General features: G+C 39.8%; 1 protein-coding gene across 13 annotated transcripts in view; it reads left to right on the top strand.

Annotated features, from left to right (window-relative positions):
* The window catches only part of LOC147799642 (uncharacterized), a 564,475-nt gene that overhangs the window by 32,687 nt on the left and 516,320 nt on the right, over nt 1–15,468 (top strand). The gene's annotated exons all lie outside the window — the stretch shown is intronic.

Genomic DNA, 15,468 nt, shown 5'->3' on the forward strand with positions numbered 1-15,468 from the left:
GGTTAAGTGAGTTGAAGTCTAGTGTAGAGCAAGGGTTGTACGCATTGAGGATGTTAATTATATTTTTACAGTCATTGTACATTTCACCTATTTGGAACTCCAGAGGGATATTGGAACCCGTTTTGTACTTGAAAGCAACTCCATGTTTTACAATAAAAGCACACCCACCACCACTTTTTTTGTTTAAGTTGTTTCGGTCATGGCGGTAGATATCGTAGCCAGTTAATCTGAAAGTTTTATTCTCTTTCAACCAAGTTTCTTGGACGCAAATGATGTCTGGTTTCTTGATTGTAGGCCAAGAGTAAATTATTTCTTTTAGTTCCTTTTGGTGAGCCAGAAGGGATTGTGCATTCCATTGTAAGATAAGTAAACCTGTCATCAAAATGTAAATATTCATCATGTTGTGTTTATGTTACTTTTGGGGGGTTGCCTTGCGTTTGACTGGTTAGATCAGTGTGTTCCTGTATTTGTTTGATGAGATTTCGATGCATCTGTTTTCTTCGGGCTGGATGGAGTCTGGGGAGTTGATCTCCGTCTGCCAGGCTTTTTCTTGTGTTTTTTTAGTTCTTCAGGTTTGGGATGAAGGTGGTCTATAAGAGATTTAGTGGCAGCCTCTCTCGTCTTTGTTCTTGAAGGTACATGTACATGTATCCATTATTTGCATTACTCCAGTGAGTAGTTCTAGGATATTGACTGCGCTACAAAGGCACTGATGTGTGGATTCAGTTTGTGTTGCAGTTGCCTGTTCAGTTTGGGTAGTGGCATCCTTTCTTTGTTTCGAGGGGAGAGTAGTTCTACGTTGAATAGGTCTGCTGACCTAATAGTTTTTGTTCTATTTGGGTTGTCCCGACTTGTGGATTTTACCTCAGGGGTCGCCATTGGTTGTGTTGCAGGAGTAGATTGGGTGAATGATGCGTTTTTGTTTATTGAGATGTCTGTTTTGATAGCCTTTGCTGCTTCTGCATATGATATACTGTATGAAACTTTGATGTTCTGGATGCATCTTTCTTGTTTCATAGTATTGCACCCTGCACATGCAGATGAATGCTGCTCCAATTGGGTTCAAACCTTGCATACATGTACATGTACATGTATATCTTGAAAGGGAAGAGATTTAGACGATTATTGACCTCGTGATGATGACGTCGTCAGGTGAAAAGTCATGTGACATTAAAGGTTCATTCTTCACAGCACTATATACCGTGAGGTACATGTCTGATTCGGTTCAAACCTTACATATTTCTTGAAAGGGAAGAGCTCTAGACGAACATTGACCTGATATCATATGACTAGTCATGTGACACTAAAGGTACATTCTTTACAGCCTTACATCTGGTGAACTTCATGCCTGATTTGGCTGAAAATTAGTAGATAGTTAGAATGGGAAGTGTTATAGACAAGGTGACATGATGTAAAGGGTGCAAACTTTAATTCGTTATATCTCCTAAGGTCCAAAAGGGTTCGAATATTTCATCATAATGAGGTCACCAAAAATAATATTAGAAACTTTGGGAACTCTTGGATAGATGTTTGAGTAAGAAGTCAGAAATCAAAGTGTGGTAGTATCCCAAATGAAGGAATGCCTTTTCTTAAGAAAAAAAGAAAATGCGAAAAAGTCCTTCGCTCTGTCCTTAAGACTGACAAAACCTCTAGTTTTATGTGTATTTATTTTTTGCTGTAAATTGGCAACAACGTTTGTCTGTAGTTTCTGTAGTGTTGTCATGCGTGTCCATGGAGCCGCACTTGACAAGCATTTGCTTCAGGGGGGTCTCCATCCATCAAATAAATATGTACCATCATTATCTGTGCATATTATCTGGAAATAAAGTGAAGTGAAAGTGAGTTCAGCTAATGTAGATGACGACCAATGAAAACACATCTGACTTGTCAGGGCGCCCGGAGCGCTGCGCCGCTTCGTAGGTATGGCTGGCCATGCGGCAGTGGCCCAGGCTAGGCTGCGCAGGCATGGCTGGCCATGTGGCAGTGGCCCAGGCTTGCCTGCGCAGGCATGGCTGGCCATGCGGCAGTGGCCCAGGCTAGGCTGCGCAGGCATGGCTGGCCATGCGGCAGTGGCCCAGGCTAGGCTGTGCAGGCATGGCTTGGTGTTTAGTGATTGATTTCATTTTTCAAATGCTGTATAAGCTACAGGGACATTTTCAGAGTGGGAATCAACGTATAAGCAGCGTATCTTCCGAAAATTACGGTATATTCAAAATACACATTAATTGAAAAGAAATCGACAAGCGGAACTCAGACACGAGCCGGGAGGTTCGTTTGAAGTTCCCCCGAACCTCCCAGCCTACAGGCCTGATTGGTAAGGGTGAAAGAATGATCAAGTACGGTATGGGTCAAAACTGAAAGTGGATTTTTTTCCATTCATCTACTTGTGTATGAGGTCAGATTGAAGACTTTGTTTGATTTTGGTGTCAGAGAAGGGGATATGGTGGCTGACATTTGCTTTTTGGGTGCCTAACTTAGCTATTTTACCAGCTTTTTCATCATCCGGAATACTGCAATGGCCGCAGTGTTACCCAGATGTTGAATGTTAATGAAGATAGCTGGATGTCACAAACAATTTTATTCTGAGGTATGGGATTAGAAATACATGTACATGTAGCTTGTATGGCACTGAGACAATCACTAAAAACACAGCAATAAAGAAGTTTGACACTTTTTTTCCATTGTACATGTAGGGCCTGGAGGAATGGAGGATGGTAAATAACTCAGCTTTGAACATAAAAAGTTTATACATGTAGATGTGCTGGTACCACTGTTTAATCTGAAAATCTGAGAATACTAAACCCTAAAAGAGCAGGGTTATATTGGCCCATCTCACAGACTCAGTGGGGGGGGGGAAGAGGATTCCCTCCCCAAGAACTCGGCAGTGCCTTGCTCGATTTTGTAAAAACCTACCTGGCATGTAAAGACACTCTTTTTCATGACAAATGCAAAGTTTGAACTCATTATATGCCTTTGTTGTTCTGGTCATATAAAGTTCAAGGTTACATGTACATGTGTACCATACCAGCTATGGGTACCAGTACCAGCCTGCATACATTGAGTACCACAGTTGAAAAAGTATAAGTTGTTGGCTGATCTGTCGCAGAAAAACCTACATGTACGCTGCGCAAGAAAAGCATACATACATGTATCATTTTCACAATATTCATGTCAAAATGACCACAAAGAGTTACTTTGAAAACTCTTCAAGGGCACAGCTCTTACAAAAATGCACTTATAGGAAAAAACTGGGAGGGGACAAATTCTGCCTCCTCCCCCGGCTTATTTAAGGTGAAGTTGGAGAATGTGAAGACTGCATCTGACAGTGTTGAGGGCAGGATTAAAGGAGCCGTCAGTATAGATTTGAAGTGAGCTGTTCCAAAGAGTGTTCATTATTTTGTTACCAATATTACCTCTGACATTGATGTCATCGACATGTAATATTTGGGAGATTTTATGCCATAAGGAAGGCACTAAGCAGGGAGAAAGTAACAAAAGGGTATTGGAGTTTGCTGTGTGGTTTGTCTCCTTATTAAGTAGTATTTAGATTAGTTGTTTTGATCTGTACTATATTGTTACCGGTAGGGTGGTTTTCATAACTTTAATCTGGATGCTATAACAACAAATCACTGAGAATTGATGGTAAAGAGTAAGTGGAGGGTAATCACATTGAAGTTGGAGTTGAAATAAGAAAGTGCACTGGAGAGCTCCAGTTTAGAGTTTAAGAGCTTGATAATGAATGCTGTCTAATTTTGTGTCATACATGTACATGTAAGAGTGAAGTCTGAATGAAAGCTTCACATCCGTACTCAAGAATACATGTAGGTTTGATACATCAGTTCACTAATAAATTCTAATTTGCGCATACATGTACATGTATGTGCACATGCGCATGTAAACTGGCAAGTGGAAGTGACAAGCTTGTGTGGCCCATTGATAATGTGCAGGGCCCAAATTTCATTGTCGTGTCTCTCAGCTTCTGTACCTTTTTTCACTCTTGTCTTTGGAAAACCTCCTAAAATCATTATACCTTTTACTCTTTGGTCTAAACGGGTTTTTTTCTAAACCAAAAAACAAGCTTTGCTTTCTCCCCAAGTGCATGATCGATGTCAAAAGAAGAAGGGCTCCTTTCTGACCCTGTCCAATTACATAAAATAGTTTTGTACTTCAGGGTAATATGCATCACTTGTACTGTGCAGATTCGCAGGTTAAATTGCAGGCTACAGTACCTTCAGACAGGGTTTAGATATTTTTTTGCCAGGTACCTGTAGGTGATAAACTGAGAATGCTGGATGGCACCCAAACATATCACACATTTTGGTTTCACCATGTGATTCTACATGTACCTCCATGGTTTCACAGCTTATGCACACAGAATGGACCTCATGCTTTTTGAACGAACTACATTTTCAAGTTTTAATGTGTTCTCCAAAAATCTCGCTAACTTCAGAAAGTAATAGGCATAATTGTACAGCGATGTTATCTATTAATTTGTTGTCATGAGTAACACCAAGGAATTTGGTCGATTGCAGGATTTGGACTCAGTGGTTTTGGATAAACTTAAAGAGAGAGTTATTGGTCTTCTTTGTGAAAATGACTGCAATTGTGTTGGGATGAGATAGCTTGAAACCCCATATTTCACACAACGAGCGAATATTGTCGAGATTTTTTGGATTTTCTTCTCAAGGAAAGAGATGTTTCTGTTGGACTTCTAAATTGCTACTGGTATACATGTATATTACCGGTATCTGCATATTTAGGAACTCTGACATCAAGGAGGTTGTTAGAGTAATCAACATTGAAGAGTAGTAGGCTAATAATGTTGCCTGATTTTCTGGGATTCTTTCAGTGGAAAGGGTGTTGGTCTTCCTTTTACCAGTACGTGTACATGTACATGTAGCTTGGATTTTCTTAGAAACTTGTTTTAGCTAGGATTTGAGAAATGGGAGTGCAAAATGAAAAACAGGGAGTGCAATCTTGTTAGAGTCCAAAATTCCGTGTGTGAACTTGAAGCATGCAACATGAGCGCGCAGCGCAAAGTCCCTTACAGCCGGGATCCAGGGCCTGCGTAAGGGCCCTGGAAGCTCTGCCTATTTTAGATGCTCTGTGGTGGTCTCTAAATAATTTCTGACAGTTTTTCTGAGTTTTGCCTTTTCGAACAAAAAACTAACAGCTTTTAGAACAAAAATAAAAGCGTAAAACTGAGTGCAATTGATGTTTTATATAGTGTGATTAAATAGCCCTGCAACAAAGACGCGAATATTGACAAACACCTTTGAACAGATTTCTCATCACCACTTTATTTTGTTTTAAAAAAATGGTATGCAGGTCAGTACTTGACACACGTTTTTGTGCCTTTTTGTTTGCTATGTGTACATTCAGATTATTATGTGATAAGCAAACAAAAATAATGATACCAAATAAATCCCAGTATTCCTACATGCACATGCATATTTCCTTCGACAATTTGGCTAAGAACAAGCAAATTGAGTACAAGACTCAACTTCAATATGGATGAAAAAATACGTGTATCGCATAGTGCGCGTATGCTCTCTGTACACGCACCCACGTACATGTACATGTTTATACCAGACAGGCAGGCCACGTGCTCACGCTTGTGCACGAGTCTGAACATGGCATTGGAAGATTTTGACAATTTTTCCATCGTTAAGGTACCCGTAGAAGAACCTACATGTAAATAAGCTTTATTCTGAATATTGACAATAACAAAGATTACGTGTCAGCCAGCCCTTGCCTTCGAGGGGAAATTCTGTTAGTTTTTGTTTCATTCTGGATGATACATGTACACGTAGAGTGAGCACACAGCACAAGCCCCGAAACGATTTTATGTCAACCTCGTCCCCATGGACTTCCTCGTGCGAGAGTGGGTGCAATATGGTGGCTAACGATGGCCATGGGAATGAGGTTGATTGCATGTACATGTACGATCGATCGCTGGTGAACAAGTATGGCTCCCTGTATTCATTTTGTTGCAAGTTGATAGATACAGTGCTGTAGTTCAACCTTGCCCACCTGAGAGCAAGGACCAAACTGGAGGCAGTACTTCCCTGAAAACAGCTCTCTGCAGATGATGCAACACTAGTAGCACACACATACAAGAGGGACTACAGTGACTTTTGTTGCGCATACTTGCAAGAAGTTTGGTCTTCTGATCAGTCTATAAAATACCAACATCATGGGGCAAGATGTCAGCTCCATTCCCAACACCTTCTTGTAAATTGGTGCCAACACATTAGGGGTCATAGGAAATTTCATCTGTTTATATACATGTATGTACTAGTACCTTAGTTCATCCATCTCGAGCAACCTCTCTCCAGACATTGAGCTGAACTCCTGTGTAGGCAGAGCATAAACAGCTATGGCCCGCCTAGCCAAGAGGGCGTGGGACAACTCCATGCTCACCACCAGTACCAAGATGCAAGTGTTCTGGGCCTGCATCCATAGCACTCTTCTTTACAGCAACGAGGCGTGGACCTGCATGTAATACTCCTGTCAAGAACGCAGACTCAATGCTTTCTGCCTCTGCAGCCTGAGAAGGATACTTGATATCACCAGGGCAGGACTGTGCGCCTAACAGCAAGGCTCCTGAAGGTCACAGGCATACCAAGCATGTTTGTGCTGCTGTCCTGGCCTAGCCTTCATTGGCTTGGCCATGCCAACCACATGCCAGATACATGTAGCTCAACATCAACCCAAGGACTGGGAAGCTCTTGCTGCCAATTGAGCCAGCTGGAAGCAGGCTGTCAGATCAGTAACCCTGGCTGGCGAGCAACAGAGAGAGACCAGCTGGAAGTAGGCAGTCAGAGTAGTAACCCTGGCTGGCGAGCAACAAAGAGAGATCAGCTGGAAGCAGGCAGTCAGAGCAGTAACCCTGGCTGGCGAGCGACAGAGAGAGACCAGGTGGAAGGAGAAGAGGAGACGCAGACACCAGCAAGCTGTTAGCCCCTATGAACCCAGGCACTGGCTTCACTTGTAGCACTTGCAACAGAGCCTGCCTTTTGAGGATTGGCCAGTTCAGCCACAGCAGGTGCTTCAAGTCAACCACTGATTGACCAACTCAGGCTACCGGTACATTCAGACAACGTTTTAAATTCACTTAAAACAGTAGTTACGGTTCACCTGATTTGGTGTAACTTTTGCATTGAAATGATGTCTGGACGCTTTCCAAGTTACACCAAATCAGTTTTATTTCAGAGTTAAAATGGTGATTTGAACTACCTCGGAGGGAGGGTTTAGCATTGTACCAAAATGGTGTTAGCTAAAACCCATCCGTTTTTAGCCAGTGCATTAACCTAGAGTTACGTGACAGCTTTTCGTTGGTGCGCTTTTGTTATAAATAATGAGGTATACAATGTAACCGTACTGTATGCTGAACGACCCATGCAATGCTGTCATCCTACAAAACTGCCATTACAATGTGGGAAAAAGCGGTCACTCTCGTCTGCCTCTCCGTGGTATATTGCCAGAACTGCTGCTGTACTCGGGAAAAAGCAATACATCTTTGTTGTATTTGCCTTCTAAGGATGCCTAAGACTGGTAATATGTCTGTAAGGCTGTGGACTGCTGATGAGCATTTTTCTAGGGCAACCATCGAAATGATATATGAACAAGTGTCTCCTGATAGAGCACCATGTTGCATACATAGCACAAACGCTGGTACACAGGTGACAATCAGCATGTTTGTACAGTAAGTATATCAGCAACCAGTCCAAACCTGCTTCAAGCACACACCGGCCATGTGTGTATGTTCACAAACTTAAGTGGGATTAATTTAAATGAGTGGAAGTTTTTCATGACCACAAGAAAAGGAGATAAACCGGTTTGGGTTAAAGCTGCCAAATTAAAATGGTTCCAAAGGCTTGGTGGGTTTTAATTTTACGACCGCCATCTGTGGTGAATGACCATTTTAACTTTTACCGTTTTCACTAACACAGTGTCGGAACATAGCCTCAGGTGCAGCTCCGTTGTCTTCTGAGACTGACGGATGCCAACAAGCATTTAGTGGTTGGGCAGTGGTCATTTCTGCATGTGTCATTTAGCACAATCCAATTTCTTGTTGGAGGCTATGCAAGGGAAAGCTAGAGTGAGGGAATTGTGTGATGTGCTAACCCTGGTGCCTTCTCCAGTATTGAGACAAACCTTATTGTTATTGATGTCATCAATAATTTATCCATTGTGGTCAAGTTTAGAGTTGCCACACAGCAGGTTAAGACTGTTGAAATCACAGCTAACAATGTAAGGCTTGTTGGTACATGTGCATTCAGTGATCTGATTTGGAATTCCACAGAAGTGCTGGAACCTGTTTTGTACTTGACGGCAGTACCATACTTTGTCATGAAAGCACACCCACCACCACTTTTCTTGTTAGTATTGTTTCCAGGTAATCTAAAAAATTTTTATTATCTTTTAACCAAATTCCTTATTTGTACCGGTAAGTAATATCTAGTTTAGTGGGCCAAGAATGGATCTATAGCTTTGTTAAATTCTTTTTAGTGGGCTGTGAGAGATTGTGCATTCCATTGTAAAATAATTCAACGTAAATATTCATGATGATGTTTTTGGATTGCCCTAGGGGAATGACTTGCATATTGCTAGGTAGACTACATGTACATGTGTACATGTACATGTATGTAGTTGCTTGTGTTCCCATCTTCATTTGGTGTGAATTCGCCGTATTCTGTTTTCCTTGCACCATTTGGTGACTGCGATGCTGTTCTATGTTTTTTATGTTGATTCCTCAGGTCTAGTTTGGAGGTGATCAGTTACAGATTTTTGCAGCTGTTCTCTGGCCATGTATCATTGATATCATGTGCATGTATCTCAGATTTGCATTACTCTGGTGAAGTGAGTAGTTCCAAGATGTTTAGCTCACTACAGAGGCACTGGTGTCTGGGGTCCATTTGCACAGCTGTCCTATCTTCAGTTTGGGTAGTGGCATCCTTTTGTTGTTTGGCAGGTGTTGTGGTTTGGGATTATATTAAGCATATACATTGTATGGTACTCTGATGTTTTGTATTCCTCTTTCCTGTTAGATAGTTTTGCACCCACAGTGAGCCAATGCACTTTAAGTGTTGTTCCCCACATTTGCAGCATTTAACCTGATCTTCTTGTCAGCATTTTTCATACGAATGGAATCTTCCACATCAGACACGTCTTGTTGGACTGCGCCAATTACTAGCAATATGACCAAGATGTTGGCAGTTGAAGCTTCATGTTAAAGGTGAAATGATGGGTTAACTCAAAAGTTTTTATATCCCAGTTGGAATGTGCTGGGTAGAGTGGGTGTACTGAAGGTTAGGCAGACAGAGACTTTTTCCAGTTGGCCATATGTTCTGCACAGCAGGCGTTTAACCTCCAAAACTCTCACTTGCTTGCAGGCTTCTGGTATTCCATTGGGATTCCAGTGACGACTGCTTTGCTCTGGGCTTTTTGATTTAGCAAATTTGGGAGAGCTTTGAGGCCCATTGGTCATGTTGCCACATGGCTTATAAATTTCTTGCCCGGGCTTGAGTATGACATCTAGCGGTAATACCCCCTTGGTCCTTCTTCATTCATTCACTCATTAGGGTTTCTTAAAACATGAATGGCAGCTGTTAGGCTGGATTGAACATGTTTTTACAATTTAAAAACCATTAAAATATTACAAAATAATTACAAAAATTAAACCTTAAATCGTAAAACACAAATACTGATATTAAGAAAAAGTAACTCATTTAAAATTTTTATCATAGAAGGTACATGTATTGCACTATTTTGAAATCATCAGTTTTACAACAGTATTGTACATATTTCTCAGTATTCCTCAGATCATAAGATATTGGTTGTTTTGTACAACGCCATTGAGTCCCAATTGCGCTTTTCTCCAAAGACAGTGTAAAATCTGTACACAATTTATCCCTTCTATTTTGTAGTGACTGTAAATCACACGCTTGTAAAGCTGGATCGTATGAAAAATAATTACACCCCAATATGATTCGAGAAACCCTCTTTTGGATAAATTCAATCCTATTTACATGGACTTTTGACAGGTTTCCATTAAAAACAACGGTACCATATTCTAATACTGGCCGAATATAACCCTTATAGATAGTAATGAGGCCTGCCACTGGTACATCAAAATGCTTAAGACATCTTAGCATGTACATGTACATGTATAATTTATCATTACATTTCTTGATCATTGGACTTTAATTCCAAGGATCCTAGCAGTAGTAGCTTCCTTCAATTGATCAACTCCACTTAAAATTTGTACTGATAAATATGATTGTTTCAAAAAGGAAACTGTCATTTTCTAGCATTTGTTTGTGTTTAACCTCATATTATTGGTATTAGACTAATCCCAAAAATCCTATAATAATGTACATCTTGAATAACAGATGGTCATGTCAATCTACCAAGGTTAAGTCATCTACTTACTTGAAGACAGATATTGATGAATCGGTACATGCATCATTAATCATTATTGAAAATAGGATAGGCCCTAGTTTGGTATCCTGAGGTACCCCAGCATGAACTGTACTCCATTCAGACCTACTGGTAGTCCCAAATTATTTAACACACTGACGACGACAATCCAAAAATTCAAAATCCAACTAATAATAGTAGGCCTTACATTGTGTTGAAATAGTTTTTGAGCTATAATATTATGGTCTATGCGATCAAACGCTTTCGAGAAATCTGTTAAGACCACTGTAGACGTTGCCTTAGGATTTTCTGCATTTGTATAAATTTCATGAAGTAAGCCAATAAGGTAATGTGAAGTCAACAATTGTTTAGTCTTTGACAATTCTTCTTTCTTGATGTGGATTACATGTACCGGTACATGCATACAACACCTAGAACTTTACTTGTCTTCATCAAAGCTCACACTGACATGACTTACTTCTGAATACATGCAAAGCACATGTTTGTCTATACATGACACATGTGGAATGGCTTTGGGCCCTACATGTAATTATAACCTTATCAGGATGTGTACATGTATGTCCAAATAGTCAAATTTATGCAAATTAGTAAAAACAAAAGTGAAGCCTACATGTATTTGGAACCTTCACAAAATGTTGGGGCCTCATGTTCATGTATGCAAATGAGATGGTAGTGGTTTCTGTACAGTGTAAAAGCATTGCATTGCCAGCAATGCATGGTTATTCAGGACAGTGTCGGACGTACATGTACAGGGTGTCGGACGTACACAATTGATTCCACATTTTTTGAATATTTGAAAAAATAATTGGGGGAGTTAAGCTGATGTCGAGAAAGAATTAACTCACTGTGCTTTGTATTGTAAATTTGGCAGTCTTTTGCTAAAGTTTTCACTGAGGGGATAAAAAACTATGTCATTTTGGTGTCAGACGTACATGTACATAAAAAAGTAAGTGTTATAAGATAAGACATTACATAGAATTTAAAAAAGAAAATGAAAATTCATTTCTCTCATTGTTTACTTATTGGGGCACTCTTCAAACTGTAACAAAAAACAGAAAATCTTTCAGAGGGGAAATATTTTCTCCAATTTCATGGTATTTAAAACCATTTTTTCAGTATCATATAAAAGCCAAATTCTTGAATGTTGTTAGAAATGAAGTATGTTTCATGAAAGTATACACCATTAGCTTCAGAATGATATATAATTTGGGCCAGAGGTTGATGTTTCCGTGGAACTGCCCTTTAGCAAGTTTGACATCTAGGAAATTGATGATGACTAGTGTACTGATAGGTTGCCTCTTGGTATTTTGGCTCTGGGTAAAGTGACATACATACGCGTGCATGTACATGTAGGTTGGGATATTTGTGGAGGTCTTAGTCTGTGTAGACATCACTGTATGATGTGTTTTGGTCATTTACAGTTTTTAGTTTGAGGTTGTGATTTATTCTTAGCTTGACTAATTAATCTGTCTAGTGGTGATCTAGGTTGATCATTATTATTGAGAGGGTCATTATGGGATATTGGTTTAGACCGTGATGGTTGGTCCCATGAGGTTTCTGATTCCATTTCATCATCCATTCTGAGCCAAATTTAGTCCTAAATGGGCGTAGAAAGTGGGAATATTGATATTATTAATACCTCCTGATTTTGAGATATCTCGCCAAAAGGATCACAAAGTAGAGGAAGGGTTGTCACTGGGTGACAGATTTAATATTTTCCATGCACTCTCAAGCATCCAGTGAGCATGTCTGATCGTGGTGAGACCCTATGTCATCTCCCAAAAGGATTCACTTCAGCAAAGTATTTCTTTGAAACCCAGATCAATTAACTTAAATAAACAGATATAAAAAAAATGAACTATTGTAAATCTGGTTATTGTAACGCCTAGGCAATTCAATTCGTGGCATTTGTCATATTGCCGACCACCCTAGAATGGTAATTTAATTTCCATTAAACTGGTGTCATCTTCGAGTTGCACTCCATCCAGAAGAAATTTGCAGGTTTGTAGTTTGAATGGGAGATCTGTATGTAACAAAACAACTGGCATTCTTGAATTGCTGGCTGATCAAGACATTGATGTGCTTGCTGTTACTGAGGCATGGATTAAAGAAGGAGACATTACTACGGTGTCACATCTGACAATTACCAGTTTCTCTATAAATCTAGTCAACAGGTCAAGGTAGAGCTGGTGGTGGTGTAGGAGTATTGTACATTAAGTCCGGAATGAGAATACATGTACATACATGTACGTGTACCACTCCATCCACTGACGCTGGATCATCTTTTGAGCACATTGTGGTCGATGTCGACTGCCATTATAAACTAAACGTTTCTTGTTGGTGGTTGTTTATTGGCTCCAAATGTAGCAATCACTACCTTCTTATCTGATTTTTCTCATGTCTTTGAACAGTTCATGTCAAAATCATCTGATTTTGTGATAGTTGGAGACTTTGATATTCACGTGGATCAGCCTCAAGCACATGATATGATTTATTTTATGAATTTTCTCGAGTCTTGCAATTTGATTTAACATGTAGTATCCCCAACCCATATTAAAGGTCATGTTTTTGATCTTGTTATTACTCGTCCATCTATGGACATTATCAAATCTGTAGATTTTTTGATCCTGCTATTTCAGATCATTCACTGATAATGTGTTCTTTAGAAATCAGTAAGCCTGTGAGACCGCAGAGATCTGTGGCATTTTGGAGGCTTAAAAACATAGACTGTGAACATTTTTGTTGAGCCATTCTTTGATCTGCATTTTCAAAGTATTTGGACGAAACTTCATTACCCGACCCCAACGTATTCACAGCTTTTTAGTCAGTTCCTACTTTTCCTACTCATAAGTCTGAAGTTGAGTTTGTAAATTGATTCGCTAATTTCTTTCAAGATAAGATCAGCAACTTACAACGTATGAGTAGTGTAGGTCAAGGAGATTTTGATATTCAAGATCCAATTCTTCCTGAAGGATGTACATGAAAGCTTAATTTAGGCTCCACCACTTGTGCACAGATCCAGCAAATCATACGCAAGTGTCCTCCCAAAACTTGAGGTGCTGACCCAATACTGACTGCACTTTTAAAATGCTGTCTGCCTAAAATTTGCCCAATAATCACATCTGTCGTTAATTCTTCTATTAACCTTGCAGTTTTTCCAAATGATTTAAGATGTCTACTGTTACTGCCATTCTAAAATCTCGGAACCTCAAGGCTGATCAAGCCAAGCTGCTTGAGAATTATCGTCCAGTTGCCAGTTTACCATTTGTCTCCAAGGTTCTTGAGAAGGTGGTTGCGCAACAACTTACTAATCATATGACCTGGTTTATGTTACATGAACCTTTTCAATCGGCATATAAGCACCACCATGGAACGGAAACGGCTCTTGCCTGCATTCAAAATGATATTTGGAAAAATATGGAAAAGGGCAAAGTCTCCATTCTGGTATTTCGTGATCTACATGTAAGTGGTACGTTTGATATGCTTATCATGACATTTTGCTTCGTCAATTAAGGACACATGTAGGAGTCTCACAAAATACCTTAGATTGGTTTTCTTCTTACCTTAGAGACTGTTTACAAAGAGTTCAGATTTGGTCTTAGTGGATTGGATGTGGGAACCATGAGTGACACCTATACACTTAGGTACTGTACATGTATGGTGTCCCCCAGGGCTCTGTACTCGGACCATTTTTATTCAATTTGTGTATGTTGCCATTAGGGGATGTCATTAGGCACCGTGGACTGAGTTGTCATTTTTATGCAGATGACACTCAGTTGTATTTGTCAGCTCAGCCAACTGCCAGTAACACACAGCAACAAGTGTCAGTTTTGGAAAAATGCTTAGACGACATCAAATGTTGGATAGCGATTAATTCTTTGAAGCTAAATGATGATAAGACAGATCTGCTTATCATTGGATCACATACATGCATGTTGTTGAGCAAAATTCCTAGAACTGTTGTGAATATTGGTAATCACAGAGTCAAGAGTCTGGGTGTGATTTTTGCCAGCGAAATGAATATGCAATCCCACATCAAGAACATCTCTCGCTCTGCAATGTATCACCTGTACAATATAAGCAAAATTAAACGTTTTTGGGTCAATCAGCCACGGAGCAGATTATTCATGCACTTGTTACATCTCGCATAGACTATTGTAACTCTGTTTTAATAGGTCTATCGGCGTCAGCCCTTGCTCCTTTGCAGAGAGTCCAGAATGCTGCAGCAAGGTTACTCACTAATGGCAAGAAATTTGACCACTTCACTCCTGCGCTGATGCAATTACATTGGTTGGCAGTAAAATATAGGGTAATTTTTAAAGTGTGTCTAATGATCTTTAAATGTCTCCACGACAGTACTCCAAGTTACTTAAGTGATTTGCTTGATGTTAAGTTTTCTAGTCGATTCACTCGTTCCGCGCTGGACTCGCCTGGGCTTACTCTTCCAAAAACTAGGCTGTCTTCTGCTGGCGACAGGATGTTTTCTGTTACTGGTCCCCGTCTCTGGAACCAGCTTGAAGTTCATCTTAGAGAGTCTAGGAATTTGGAGAGTTTTAAGACCGGGCTGAAGACGCACCTTTTTAAACAAGCCTTTTTAGTTTCTTAGTATTGATTTTGATAATGGTACATGTAGGTTATATTTATTTGTCTATATTTTGATGTACAGTGCCTGGGAGCAGCCTGATGGATTGGGTGCTTATTATTTAATTAGAGCTTTCAAGAAAATACATTACCTTATCTTTTGATCAAGAAACATCCAATGCTAAAATACCTGTGAAATCATTCATCAATAAAATATTGAACAGAAAGTGTGAAAATACCTAACCCAGTCAATTGTTCACATAAATAATTCTGATACTACCAGCCCTGTCAGACGATTGCAAACCATTTTAATGATTGTTTTACAACGTTGGACAACAGCTGGCTTCCAAGATACACTGCTGACCCTATGAAATATCTCAACATTCCTGATTCCCTATTTTAAAGCCCAGTAACACAAGAAGAACTTCATGATTGTATCAA

Source organism: Acanthaster planci, linkage group LG03 (assembly GCF_054643075.1).
Source record: "Acanthaster planci isolate LZ-2023a linkage group LG03, COTS_SCS, whole genome shotgun sequence".
Classification (NCBI taxonomy): Eukaryota; Metazoa; Echinodermata; class Asteroidea; order Valvatida; family Acanthasteridae; genus Acanthaster; species Acanthaster planci.